The 13,353-nt window shown below is 45.8% G+C and overlaps 1 protein-coding gene across 3 annotated transcripts in view; it reads right to left on the bottom strand.

The window, feature by feature from the left end:
* Positions 1 to 13,353, bottom strand: part of LOC147733582 (protein regulator of cytokinesis 1-like) — a 324,524-nt gene that overhangs the window by 35,294 nt on the left and 275,877 nt on the right. The window lies entirely within an intron of this gene.

Here is a 13,353-nt window from a genome sequence, read left to right as displayed (position 1 = left end):
CTAAATGTATCCTACCCCACCAGTGCCCCAAAATCTAGAACTATTTGGTCCCTGAGGCACATAGCTTGGCTGTCCAAAGACTAATATAACAAAAACATAGAAGGGGAGAAACTTCCTCAAGCTCTTTAGTATGCCAAAGCAGGTGCCGGACAATTTCTTCACATGCGTCACAAAGTTCAGATTTTCATCAAACCAGATGCCAAGGTTTTTGACGGCGCCTATTCTTTCAGAGGGACGGGGGAAACCCGGAGCCCCCCTCTCTAAAATCCGATGGAAAGGACAGACAGAGAAGCAACCGATCCAGTAATTCAATCAGCGAACTGGAATACGTTATCCTCCAAGTCCCCTGAAAGGAAGGGGCGGGAAGCATCAAGAGAAGCACTAAGCACCCTAAGTCCAGTCTCCTAAAGGCGGGGGGGCGATGGTAATGGACCGGGCGAGAGGGATTCTTCAAAGCCCAAGAGAAGAAGATGGGAAAGTGGTCGGACCAGGCAACCGGCCACGGTCTACACCAATATGGGGAAGTTAGCCCCAGTGATATCTAGGGTGTGCCCTCCAAGATGGGTGGGAAACAAGACTCTTTGTGAGAGGTTCGCCAAGTGGAAAGCGTCCAAAAGGGCAGAAGAATCAGACGCCTCAGCGTGGTCAAGATGGATATTGACATCACCGAGAAACATGAACCTGGAGAAGCGCAAAGCACGCTCTGCCAGTGCGTCCCCACACGAGTCCAAAAAGTTCTTGTACGGTCAAGGCGGTCGATCGACCAGGGACCCCCCCCAAGCGTATATTGTCAACATATATGTTGGGTCACCATGTTATCAATCGACATATGGCAGGTCGTTCACCAGCGTAGTCCCCCATATGGCCACCAGAACTACCCATCAACTTGCAGCATATAGCAGCCCTCTGCGACTCACAGCTGGGAGTGGTTATTAGGATCCTGATGGGGTCGGATTTGCAGATTCTGTGTCAGAGTCCAGAGGGGTGCAGATGGCTCCCATGCTGTGTTCCTGGGCATTTGGAGACCGAAGTTTAGGTGGGCAGTCACCTGCTGTGGCTCAGTGAAGATTTGTATTGTTCCTTAATGGGATATTCTCAGCAGAGCTGGATATAACATGGCATACTGCATGTTAAAATCACAGTCTCTATTCTGCTGGCATAAACCCACAGCACGTTCCCTGAAACACCAGGGCGAAGTCAGGATACAAGGATATACAGTCTCCACAATATTGCAGTTTTGTTCTTTCGCCAGCCAGAGCTTAACGTCTCTATCCTGGTAATTTAGCAATGATGGGGTAAAGATGAGCAGGCATCCAGAGGGATCTCCACAAGGAACATCTTCGAGAATGACTCTGCACCAAAGAGTGTTGTTAACATGGACTCGACAAATGTTTCCATCTTACTAGTGTTTGTTGACTCAGCCACTCCTAAGATGTGTAATTGTTGTGCCTTGACCTGGCCTCTAGATCATTTTTAGCTTTAATTCGTTTTAGGATTTGATCCATATGTAGCAGTTTCTCCTGGTCTACCTGCTGCTCATCTTCCACTGCTGATATGTGGTGGTCCACTTCTGTGATGCGGCCCTTAGCAGCAATAGTGTCCATTCTTGTGCTTAAAGTGTCTATTTTCTTTTTATCTATTGAGGTGAGACTGAATTGATGATCATGTAGTAATTGTCAGACTTCTAAAGTCAGACCATTTCCATTGTGGAGGGTGGTTCTTTATTCTGTCTGTTTAGTTGTCTTGCGCCCCTTAAACAGCAGCTTCAATTGATTAGGGTCAATGTGTTTCCCCGGAACGCTTAGTATAGCCCTCGTTGTCACCCTCCTGAGGAATGGTGCATAGTGCAGTCACAGGACCAGCTTGCTCTCACTTTGGAAGCAGTTCTATGACCAGCTGAGTTAGCTCTCCAGCCCCCACCTCACACACATCTCGTCCTCAGGCTCCTTCGCTCCAGGAGGCTAGGTCCAACCAGTAACACATTTGGACTAGCCAGTCATCCACTGCTCCCTGGTAAAAAAAATGCCCTCTTCTCTCGGGGTCCCTCACCGCTTCTCGAACCTTAGCGGTGCTCCATCAGCTATGCAGTCCAAGGCACATCACCATCTGGAATCGCCTGGTCTGTCGCACCACCGGGCCCACTCTCCCAGCTCCCATCAACCGCGGGCTCACACAATCTCATTGTGCCACTCCAGGTCTTAGAGCCATCAGTGGCCCCAATGAGGCTCCCACCTTGGGCTCCAGTGTCCGCTTTCACTAGTACAGCGCTTGGGCAGCCTTCACTCAGCGGCCACCATTTTGTTGTTCCTCCTGCAGGTGCAGGGCTCAGGCTCTGCTATCGGTCACACCCACAGGGTGGCTCATTTAAGCAGCTGGGGATGTGGAGGGCAGCCCCCCAAGACTCTAGAGCTTATTGAACATGTAAGGTTATAGACCGTCTGGAGATGGTATCTGCAAGTAGAGGCCGTGATCACCAGCACCTGGTTTATGCAGCCATCTTGGCTCAAGGCAGGCCACGCCTCCAAGAAGTCCAGAGGTCTTAACGAAATCTGCGGTGGATCCTTGAATGTGATTAATGGACTAACTAGATGATACAGCAGGGGAGACAGGTCTGGAGACGTAGCTTATTATCGGCACAGAAGGACAGATGTTGAATCTTCCCTGTGTCTCTTCCTAGGTGCCGAGTGTTCTTCTACGGGTGAGGTGAGGAAATCCTTACCTAAGATGCCGTAGAATAGCTGGTTTGCACTGTGGAAGGAGTTATGGACCAGGTGGTAGAAACTTGGGAAAAAGTACACAATTTATGTTTCTTCATTGCCGACGGTGATCTGGTCGATGAACAGATAGTGATTCTACTACTTTTGACAGATTCAGGATGGCGGCGTCCCCTCAATGACAAACCTGTTGGGTCTGTGTCAATGATGTGTGAACATTGATCCCTTTCTAGGAAGGGAGCAGGTAGGTGCTGAGTGTCTTGACATCCGTGATCTCGACGTTGGTCTTCAGTAACATCAAGACTGAGGTCATGCGCAACCATTACTTAATATTAGGCTTTCACTGCTGTTTACAGTTTGATACCTTGCAGATGCCAAATTCAAAGTAAGAATGACAGGCAATCACTACGCAGACTTTGTATTCATCAGTTTCAGTCTTTTCCCTTCCACTTGAAGGGCTTTTGGAGTCGAGATAAGTCATTTTGACTGGAAATCAAGTCAGGATCTGTGGGGAAAAAGGGTTCACTCGACAGCAGAGGTTAAAAAAAGGCCCCTTAAGCCAATAAAATTATTTTTCGGCCAGGAAAATACAAGGTCTTTTGGGCAAAATGGTTCAGAGATTTCCTGAAAGCATTCTTTTATTAGCAAGAAGAAAACTGTTAGAAAAGCATCTGCTAGTACAGTGCTTTGTCAGAAAGGCTGCCTCCAAGGTTCTTAGAGCAACAGGTTATTTTTTCTCCTTCTGTGTCCAATGTAAGCCTAACAGGCTACATTTGAACTTCAAGGTCCCTCTTCAAACATGGTGCACCCTTGTGTATGAATGCTGAATATCTAATCCATAAGTATTAGTTGAAGAGTTAAGAGAACATTCATTAAAAATGAGGCTTCATTTAGGCTTCCATTAAAAAAAATCTTCTATTTTCATAGACCAAGCATTCTTTGATGTTCTTAACATGGAAACACATTATCTAAAGACTGTTCCAGGATCTATACAGGCAGCAAGGAATTAGTCTAGTGAAATACTTTATGCTTATTTTATTTATAATCTTAATTTGATATGTTGTCATTTTTTTTAATCTAGCTTTATAGATATGCCTCTTTCCCCATCCTGAATTATCGTGACACTATATACTATAGTTATTTCCACAAAACCAATCGAGTGGACTATTCTAGTTCCAAAATAGAGGGCTGAAGGAGAAAAAGCAATAGAGAAATCACACGTTAGATAATATTCCACAATTTGTGGCATATTTCATCATCAGGTCTGATCTCAACCATGAAATATCCGTCCATGGTATGCTCAATCTTTAAAAGGGAGCTCTTGAGATTATATGTAGGAGGATGGAGGAGAAAGTTCAAATTGAATAGAGCAGTGGTTTGTAACAATTGGACTTCTGTGGACCCCCACTTAATCATTGTTGGAATGCTTGGACCCCCACTGAATCATTTGAATCTCTGGACCCCGTTAATTCATTTCTGAAAGCTAGGACCCCCCCCCCCCCCCATGAGAAATTGTATGATTTGACCCTCGAAACAATAACCAAAAATAGAGAAACAAGCTTTCATCAAACAAAAACATGAATGATTAAATATTTCATTTCATTCACAAATACACATAAAAAGTAAAGATTTTCATGTTAATGGGAATGCTGGGGCTTTTTTAACTTCAACTGAGGCCACTCTTTGTTCATACTATATTGTTTGATGGATTTGCACTGGTCCCATAAATCAATCGGAGAACACCAATTACATTTTCAGCCTAAAATTGTAAATCCTTTCATGTTTACTTAACTTTTCAAACTTTCAATTTTACATTTGGCTTCTTTCTTTACATACACTATTTTCTAAGTAGTCGAACACCTCCTGTGTAGGCGTTGTGGACCACAGGGCAAAAATCATTTCTCTAGAGGATTGGAAATTACTTTTATTCAGGCTTAAAGTTTAAAAATACTGGTGGATCAATCAAGACATTTGTAGAGTGCGCTAATCACCAGTGAGGGTCTCAAGGCGCTGGAAGAGGGGGCTGGGGGGTGGAGGCAGCTACTAGTCGAGAAGCCAGGTCTTGAGGCATCTCCTGAAGGTCAGCATGTCCTGGGTCTTCCGTAGATGGGCGGGGAGGGTATTCCATTGCCTCCATCTCAACACCATCCTTTAGTTTGTCAACATGTTTCTGCCATTATATAAATCATAGTTAGATCAATGGCCTCTGTCAGGATATTCGTTCTCTTCTTATAGCTTCCTTCCTACAGATTTTGTATACATATTTTGTATACATATATCTTTCCCTCTGTAAAAACACATTCTGTTGATCACTCCCACAAAAACTCCAAATCCAGAGGGTACTGCAGTCTTGTTTCGAAGCAGAGCACAGAAGTTGCGAATTAGTGAGATAATGAATAAAACTCTAAGTAAGATAAAGAACCATAAGGAAAGCAGCACCCAGTGATACACTGGAAATGGTGCGCAGACATGTCACACTCTAGACCGCACGCTAACACACCCTAATGCTTTAGGCTAAATACGCTATAGGAGTTGGGAGGGACAGGATTCCCTGTTGTCACACTAGAACAGAAAAGCGTGTAATTTTGCCATCATAGGTTTGTCCTAAAGAGGGTCTTTCCTTGATACCGAACCATCTTGTTTTTGGATAAACCTATCCCATTGTTCTTCGTCCTATCTTACCCTCGTACTGAGATTTTGATATAGGTTTCCTAAATTTCTGGAAAGCTGCAGGGTATCGGGCCCTATACCCTACTTTGGTAGCTTTTCAGTGGAAAAAAAAATGTCCCTCATTTTTGGCATCAGGTTTCCACTCAGACTTCTTACTCAACACCTTGTGACTCTTAGGATGGTCATTGCTTCTGAGCGTCCTTTCTCCATGCTGATAAAGTAGGAGGCATTGGAGATCAATTCTCTCCTTATTCTTTTTTTTTTTTGGGAGAACCTTTATTATTACTTCAAGCAATTACAAGTATGGGCCTACAACCACCCCGGCCGGCCGCTAGTCAAATCGTAAGTACAGCAAGCAATGTGGAAAGTCATAGCAGTTCGAACCCGGGGTCTGGCAAATGTCCAGGATATGACTTGTATTCAAGTGCATTGGCCGAGATTCAGGATTATGAAGGTTCATTTTACAGTAAGGAAAAATGAAGAATAAATGCCATACGGTCATACATGGTACTACAATAACAAGCATGAATCAGGAACTCAGTAAGTAGTACAAATACAATTGAAGTATTGGGGTAAGGTACACGAGTCAGGCTAAATGTAAGCACCAACCCGTTCCGTATCAAAGCTGAACCCCACCCCTCAAAACGAAACATATTGTAGGAAACATGAAGAACGACGACATTAAGGAAGAAAGACTAAAGGGCCATAGAAACAAATAATGGACAAATTAACAAACCCCATCCCCCTATCCCCCACCCTGCACCCCTGCAGAAGGCCACGGCCTACCCCCCCCCCCAGCAGCTTGCCTGTCGCCCTAATGGAGACCCGAAATATAGAAAAAGAGAAGAAAGAAGAAGAGAAGAAGAGAAGAAAAAAGTGGTGAAGGGCCCTCGATCTTGCCACCCGCCCCCCACCCCCATCACTGCGCCTAGTAACCATCCTAAAAGCAAGATCAGAATATTTATGGAAAACATGAATCACCGATCACGCCAACAATATGATCCCCACAAAATGTCCCCCAATCACCGTCTGTCAGCAAAAAGTCCACTGGATTCTAGACGATATCACCCCTGGCCTTGTCTATCAGTAGTACCAACATACGTCCACTCATCAATCGGCAGACAGAGCGGCGTGGAGGGTCCAAGTGATCTGGGCGGACTGGGCTGAGCCACCGCTCCATGGGTCTTCAGCAACCAAAACCCAGCCGAACATGTATGGCGGAAGTCCGTCCGAGTCGGTGTCGACCCCGAGAACATCCTCAAGTCCGAACACAGTCTCACCATCCAAGGAGAGAGGGTCACACAATCCGGCAAGCGCCGAAGCGTCGCCGGGGCAGCCCAAGAAATAGATCGGCGTTGTTTCCCCAGCCGCCACTTAGACATGTGCCCCGACGAGACACTCGCATGTACAACAGATCTTTCCAGGGCGATCACATGAGCCGGGTCCTCCAGCGTCTCCATGAACCCAGGCGTAGCTGGAGCACTCTTCACGGATATAGAGGCGGGCACATCGGCACTCCCTTGAGATCGAACTGTGTCCGTATGGAACGGCGGGACAACAATGGCGGCCATCCTTCTTCCCAGGTCCCGGGCATTACAGATCAGGGTACCATGCAGGGTCGTTGGAGCAGCCAATATATCTTTGGACGTGGGCTCCTTCTCGTGCCGCCAGTCCCCTGATCTCACCCGCACGGCAGCTTTTCGATCCGGACATGGTCTGCGTAGGAGGGTGCTGGCCGCCATCTTAGCTGATCCGGCCTCGTCCTTCACCTCACCTCAGGTACCGGGCCCCAAACCAGGGCGCAACAGGATTAACAGCGTGGACCCAGAAAGTCAAGGCAGGCTTCCCAGAGGGGAGTCACCAAAGGGCTAAACAAAATCCCTGCCGCCCCCCGGGAGCCGCCCGCCGATTCCGGGGGTAGTCCTTGATTATGCCCGGACACAAAACTGGGAAGGGGGTCAAGTATCGTGCACTCCCCTCTGTCCTGCTCTGCCACACATCCCCACGAGGCACTCTGCTAGGTGGACTGGGTCGTCACTGTCGCCACCGGTCCATCAATTCTCCGGCGCCCTCCGGCCGACTCTGCACCTCCACCAATGGCCGCTGTTGTCGCAGTCGCGGCCGGCTGCTCCTCCTACTCGACACCCGGGTCCCAGCTCCGCGAGGGCCGCAAAAAACAGTCAGGGACATTTCTCCGGGACAGCCGCACGTAGAAGCCTCAGGAGCAAACGGTAAGTGAAAGTTTTCCTTCGCCTACTTAAATATGCCGTTACGGCTCAGGATAATTGCCAGGATATATGCGCAGGGTGAGAGGGCTCACGGAGCCGAGCGTCTATGCGGCCATCTCGGTCGCTGGCTTGGCTCCTCCCCCCTCTCTCCTTATTCTTACTGAGAAGGACGTTGATGCGTTATTGTGACACTATAAAAAAGTAAGATGGACCCACCATCACATGCTCTTTGTACCATGTGTTCCCATCCTTGTGTTAAAAGTGGAAACAAAGGGGAAAATATCTTACTACTATTTGTAAACACAGGGCAATGTCCATAAAAAGGAAAACATGTCACGGCCTAAGCCATTATGCAGGTGTATAATCCCAAACTAGGTTTAACGAATGGGCATCAATGATTATGATCAAATAAATTATGCTTGTAGAGTTACAACTGGTGAGCTGCTGTAGGGCCACATCCAGCTTTTTGATTGGCTTTGTAAGCTGCAGACACCACACTTGTCGATTGGATATTGTCCAGTGATGGGGTAGTCCCCATAGAGTTGTCCTTTGCTTTCTTTTCCTGGTTGTGTATGACGCAATACGTTAGCACTGTTTCTGAACGAGAACATGGGTTTCTCAAATTGAAGTTTGATAAAACATGGAATCTGCCAATGCTTATTGATTTTTTTCACTGTAGGATTATGTACTAAAGGTAGCAATGCAGACCAATCCGTCTTTCTTCCTGGTATGTTTTAAGTAAGGCTTTGTGATTGTTTCTAACTCGTTTTTACCCTTTTCAATCATCTGTGTAGGATATCTGCAATTAGTGAGTTTCTCAGTCAGGACATATTCCTGATGAGTGTGGTGAGTCAGAGAGAAACAATTTTGATCAAGATGTAGGAACTGACAAAATGGCAGGTTCTCTCTTAAAGGCCAAGTGTGGAAGCTATCAAATCGTAATAGATTACTCTGATCTGTTGCTTTTTGGAACATACTAGTTATCTGTCTTTAGCGGATATTGACAAATCAAAGAATGACCGCTCCTTGTAAGATATAGAGTGTCAATTTGAAAAACTGATACTGCTTACTGAACCACATAATGAAAATTGATGACACTGTCACCTTCCATATTAAAAAGACCTATTCAATGTAAAGCACCACTGATTGGTTGTTTTTGGACCAGATTATGTTTCATCGAGCCGATGTATGTATATGCAGGCTAAGTTTGGAGCAAAAGTACTATCCATCAATGTTTCACGAGTTTGTAAGCAAAGTGCTCCATCAAATTAACAAAACTGTTTTTCAGGGCCAAGCTCATCATTTCTACAACAATCCCAACGACGATTGGCACCGGTTCCTTAATCACGTTTAAGAACAAGTTACCGAAATTCCTCATCTTGTGAATATCCAAAGGCACTAGATGGGCTCTGGAAACCTCAAAAAGTAGTGCTTCTGTACTCTGGTAGTTAGCCTTGTTTGACCCCGCTTTGAGTGCGCCGTTCCGGAAATTTCAACTGGAGAAGCATATAAGCTCCAACATGTGCTGATACGTTTCTTTCAAAAGCCAGTCCATGCACTCATTCGCTGTGCCTTTCAGGTAAATGGAATAAGCATATGCATATTCCTTAAATTGGGACCTTTTTATGTGGAATAGTCCACAAAATAGGGAGGCGGACAGGTGGTGAGGAATTTGCCGTTCGAGTATCTACCAGAAAGAGCATTACTGATGGTAAGTAATTTGTTCTGATGGTTACTTCTAACCTTAGATACCTCACCTTGTGAACAGATACCAAAGCAGTACCTCCTAAATTGGTGGGTATATGAAAGTGCTCAGACTAAAAAATCCTGCTGGATAGAATGGCAAAATGTCGATCCCAGTGAACCAGTCTAGGCAGTGGTAGTTCGCAAATTTGTGCACTAATGCACATAGAGCTGCCTGACAAATATTTAGGATAGGCACTCTGATCCAATGCAGTTGAAGTAGTAGCAGCCATGCCACTGGTAGATTAAGCCCTCAGACCTTCTGGAGGTCGCTTCTAAGCCAATGCATAGCAGTTCTTAATACAGAGGACTATCCATTGTAAGGGAGTCTTTTTCTGCACCGCCTTGCCCTGCTTTGCACCCTATCACTGCAAAGAGAACAGATTATCCACTGAATGTTCCTAAGCACAATCGATGTAAAAGCTTTTGGGCGGCACATGATAGAATATCTTCCTCTTTAAAGGGTGAGGTGGTGCAAAGAAGTTTGAAAAAGTGATTACTTCTTAAATGCGAAAAGGTGTCACCGTCTTCATCAGGAATGCTGCTCAACAGTTTCTGTAGACAATCTCAACAAGAAAAACTGTAAGGTGAGGAGACGCAATTAACAGCAGTGAAACGATTTAAACGGGGTACACATGAAAAATGTGAGCAGCAGTTCTAAACCCCACTGTGGCATCACAAGAGGTTAGGCAGAAACATATGTTGAAAACATTTAGGAAGCATCACAACCTGCAATTTCAAGGAGGACAGCTGGTCCGGCAAGTGTAAAAGAGGCCAAAAGGTCAGATACAGAATTTTTTTATTTTTTTATTTTCCAGCACAAAAACAAAACAGCACAGTCACGATCCACTGGTACTGTTGCATTGATGTATCACAAATACATTTTTCTAAAAAAATTATTAAATAACAACTCACCAATCCGGAGCACTCCCATCATTGTCCCCCTACTTTCACAGGTTTATATTGGCATCTTCTAGATCTACAAATTGGCTCCTCCATCTTAGCCCACCAGTCCATGGTGGACCTCCATTGTGATACTTTGGGAGGGAGCATTTCTTTTCAGAGTCAGGCGATGTCTTGTTTCACCAAGAGAGTAGAAATACCCACCAAAGGACATTTCCTGTGTGGGCCTCCCATATCTTCTAGGATACACAAAAGTGCAATTCTGGGAGTTAAAACTAGGGCAATCTCCAGTGCCACCTATAATATCGCTTCAATGGACCTACTATATGTTATCACTAGGGGACAGACAAGACCATGTGGATGAAGTCTACATCCATCTAATGCACCTATCCCATTCCCATTTGTGTTTGAGGGTCAGAAATGCGTCTGGCTCATTAAGGTATAATGATTTATAGATCTAGGACACTCTGGCTTTCCCCAAAAACTCATCAGCAGCTTGGCCTCGGGGTCCAAACTCAAGGGGCGGCTGATCAAGTCATGTTGGTGAGCCACGATTGTGTGTGGGAGCTGCAAATACTTATGAAATTGAGTGGTGAGGGAGATACTTGCAGCTCCTGAAGCACAAGTTACTTACCTTTGGTAACGATATATCTGTAACAAACATTACTTCCTGTTAGATTTCTCATCTTAGAATATCCCCAGGCGTCAGACTGGATCCGGAAAGTTTTTTTCGTCAGCAGTACCCCTGCGCGTCAGTAGGTATCGTCCGCGGCTCCGCGTCAGTTGTCGGCGTCGTCGTGTTCGCGGGATGACGGAGTATTTAGACACCGCCCTCGCGCGATGACGCCGGTTCTGTACATAGCTTTCTGCGCCAGGAACGCAGAGCCATGCAATAAACCGACACTGGTGCCATGAAACTAGGGCCCTCAAAGGGGGATACCTTAACCGTAGATGGAGTAGTTTCTTGCCTGTAACTACAGTTCTGTAGTAGGGGTATCTCTGTTATAGTTATAATCTAGTGAATAGTCCCGCCCATGTGCGTGGACCCCGGAGCAACCAAAAATATTTTTAAGCTGTCTTCTTTGCAGTCCTGCATAGACACTTCAGAGAAAATTAAGACAAATAATGCAGCCTAACATATACAAGGCTACAAAGGCCACCATTTAATCTAAACCGTGAAGAGGATAGCCTACCATGTCCGTTTTACACTATTTACCAAGTTTTCCTCACAGGGAAAAAACCCTTTCACCAAAATCCTTGAAATTATAGAGAGGAAGGGTTGGACAGACAAGCCCCCATAGGCTGCTATTATGTGTCTTGAAAAGGGATACCATGCCTTTAAGGAACTCTCCAGAGACCCTTGGTATTCTAGGATGCACAGCCAAAGTCATTTTACTTTCAGTTCTTTTTGAAGGTGTATAAAGCAAGGCCTGTAGCATACATTACAGTACCATTTTCTCCACCGGGGAGGAGGGCGGGCGCTTATGACTATAACAGATACCCCTACTACAGAACTGGAGTTACAGGTAAGAAACTACTCCTTCTGTAGTAGGGGATCTCGGTGTATAGTCATAATCTAATGAATAGAATGGCAAGCCCATTCCAACAACCAATCCGGCGGTGGAGGAAAAAGACAACACCACTACTGTGCAAACAAATTTCTCAACGAAGCCTGCCCAACCTGAGCATTTGCTCTGGCATCAGAGTCCAGACAGTAATGCTTAGCAAAGGTATGGACCGAATTCCAAGTGGCAGCCCTGCAGATCTCTGCAATGGGAACATTACGAAGCAAAGCTGTTGTAGCTGCTTTGCCTCTGGTAGAATGAACCTTAGGCTTACCCCCTGAGGTCTTGTTAGCCTTCTGGTAACATAACTGAATACAGGACACAATCCACCTAAAGATGGAATGTTTTGAGATGGCAAAACCAGTCCTGACCGACCCATAATTGACTAACAATTGGTCTGACCTACGAATGTCCTTGGTCTTATCTAAGTAGAATTTCAACACCCTTCTGACATCCAGGGATTGGAGAGACCTTTCCGCTGGAGTGGAAGAATTCTGTAAAAACGTAGGTAAAGTTATGGTCTGATTGACATGGAAATCAGAAATAACCTCAGGAAGTAACTTAGGGTGAGTATGCATCACAACCGTAGCAGCATGAAATACAATATAAGGTTCTTGGCAACACAACGCCTGAATTTCACTCACTCTGCGGGCCGATGTAATGGCCACAAGGAAGGCCGCCTTCCATGACAAGTGTTGCAGAGAAGCCTTAAGGATGGGTTCAAAAGGCGCCTTGACCTGGACAGCACCACATTCAGCTCCCATGATGGCGAAGGACGCCGAACAGGAGGAAACACTTTCTTCAATCCTTCCAAAAAATCTTTAATCACAGGGATCTGGAAGAAGGATGTCTGTGAAGGGCATTTCCTATACACAGTCAATGCTGCAAGGTGAACTTTAATAAAATGAAAGTTAAGGCCAGACTGAGCCAAATGCAAAAGGTATGGAAGGATGACATCTTCCTTGCAGGTTGTCGGATCATAATGCTTGGAAGTGCACCAGATGCAGAACCTCATCCACTTGTAGGCATAGGAAGTCCTAGTGGAGGGTCTCTTAGCTTCCTTAAGTATAGTCATGCAATCTTCAGGGAGATTCAAGTGTCCATATTGCACTCTCTCAGGAGCCATGCCACCAAACTCAACGATGAGAGGTTGGGGTACATCATCTGCCCCTGAAATTCGTGAGAAGGTCCGGGTGACACGGCAGCCGCATGTGGGGTAGGAGAGACCGGTGAAGCATTTTCGTGAACCACCACTGTCGGGGCCACTCCGGAGCAATGAGGATCATCCGTGCTCTGGATTGAGACAGCTTGATGAGCACCGCCGGAATCAGGGGAATGGGTGGAAAAGCGTACAGAAAGCTGTTCGACCAGATGATCCATAACGCGTTCCCCAGGGTCCCCGGTTGGTAATACCTGGAGGCGAAGACTCAGCATTTTCTGTTTTCGGCGGTAGCGAACAGATCTACGTTCGGAGTGCCCCACCTGTCAAAGAGGTCTCCTAGCACTTCGTCATTTAGAACCCACTCGTGG

Source organism: Lissotriton vulgaris, chromosome 2_1 (assembly GCF_964263255.1).
Source record: "Lissotriton vulgaris chromosome 2_1, aLisVul1.2, whole genome shotgun sequence".
Taxonomy (NCBI): Eukaryota; Metazoa; Chordata; class Amphibia; order Caudata; family Salamandridae; genus Lissotriton; species Lissotriton vulgaris.
The sequence above is the reverse complement of the archived record's forward strand: the minus strand, read 5'-3'. Positions and strand labels throughout refer to the sequence as shown.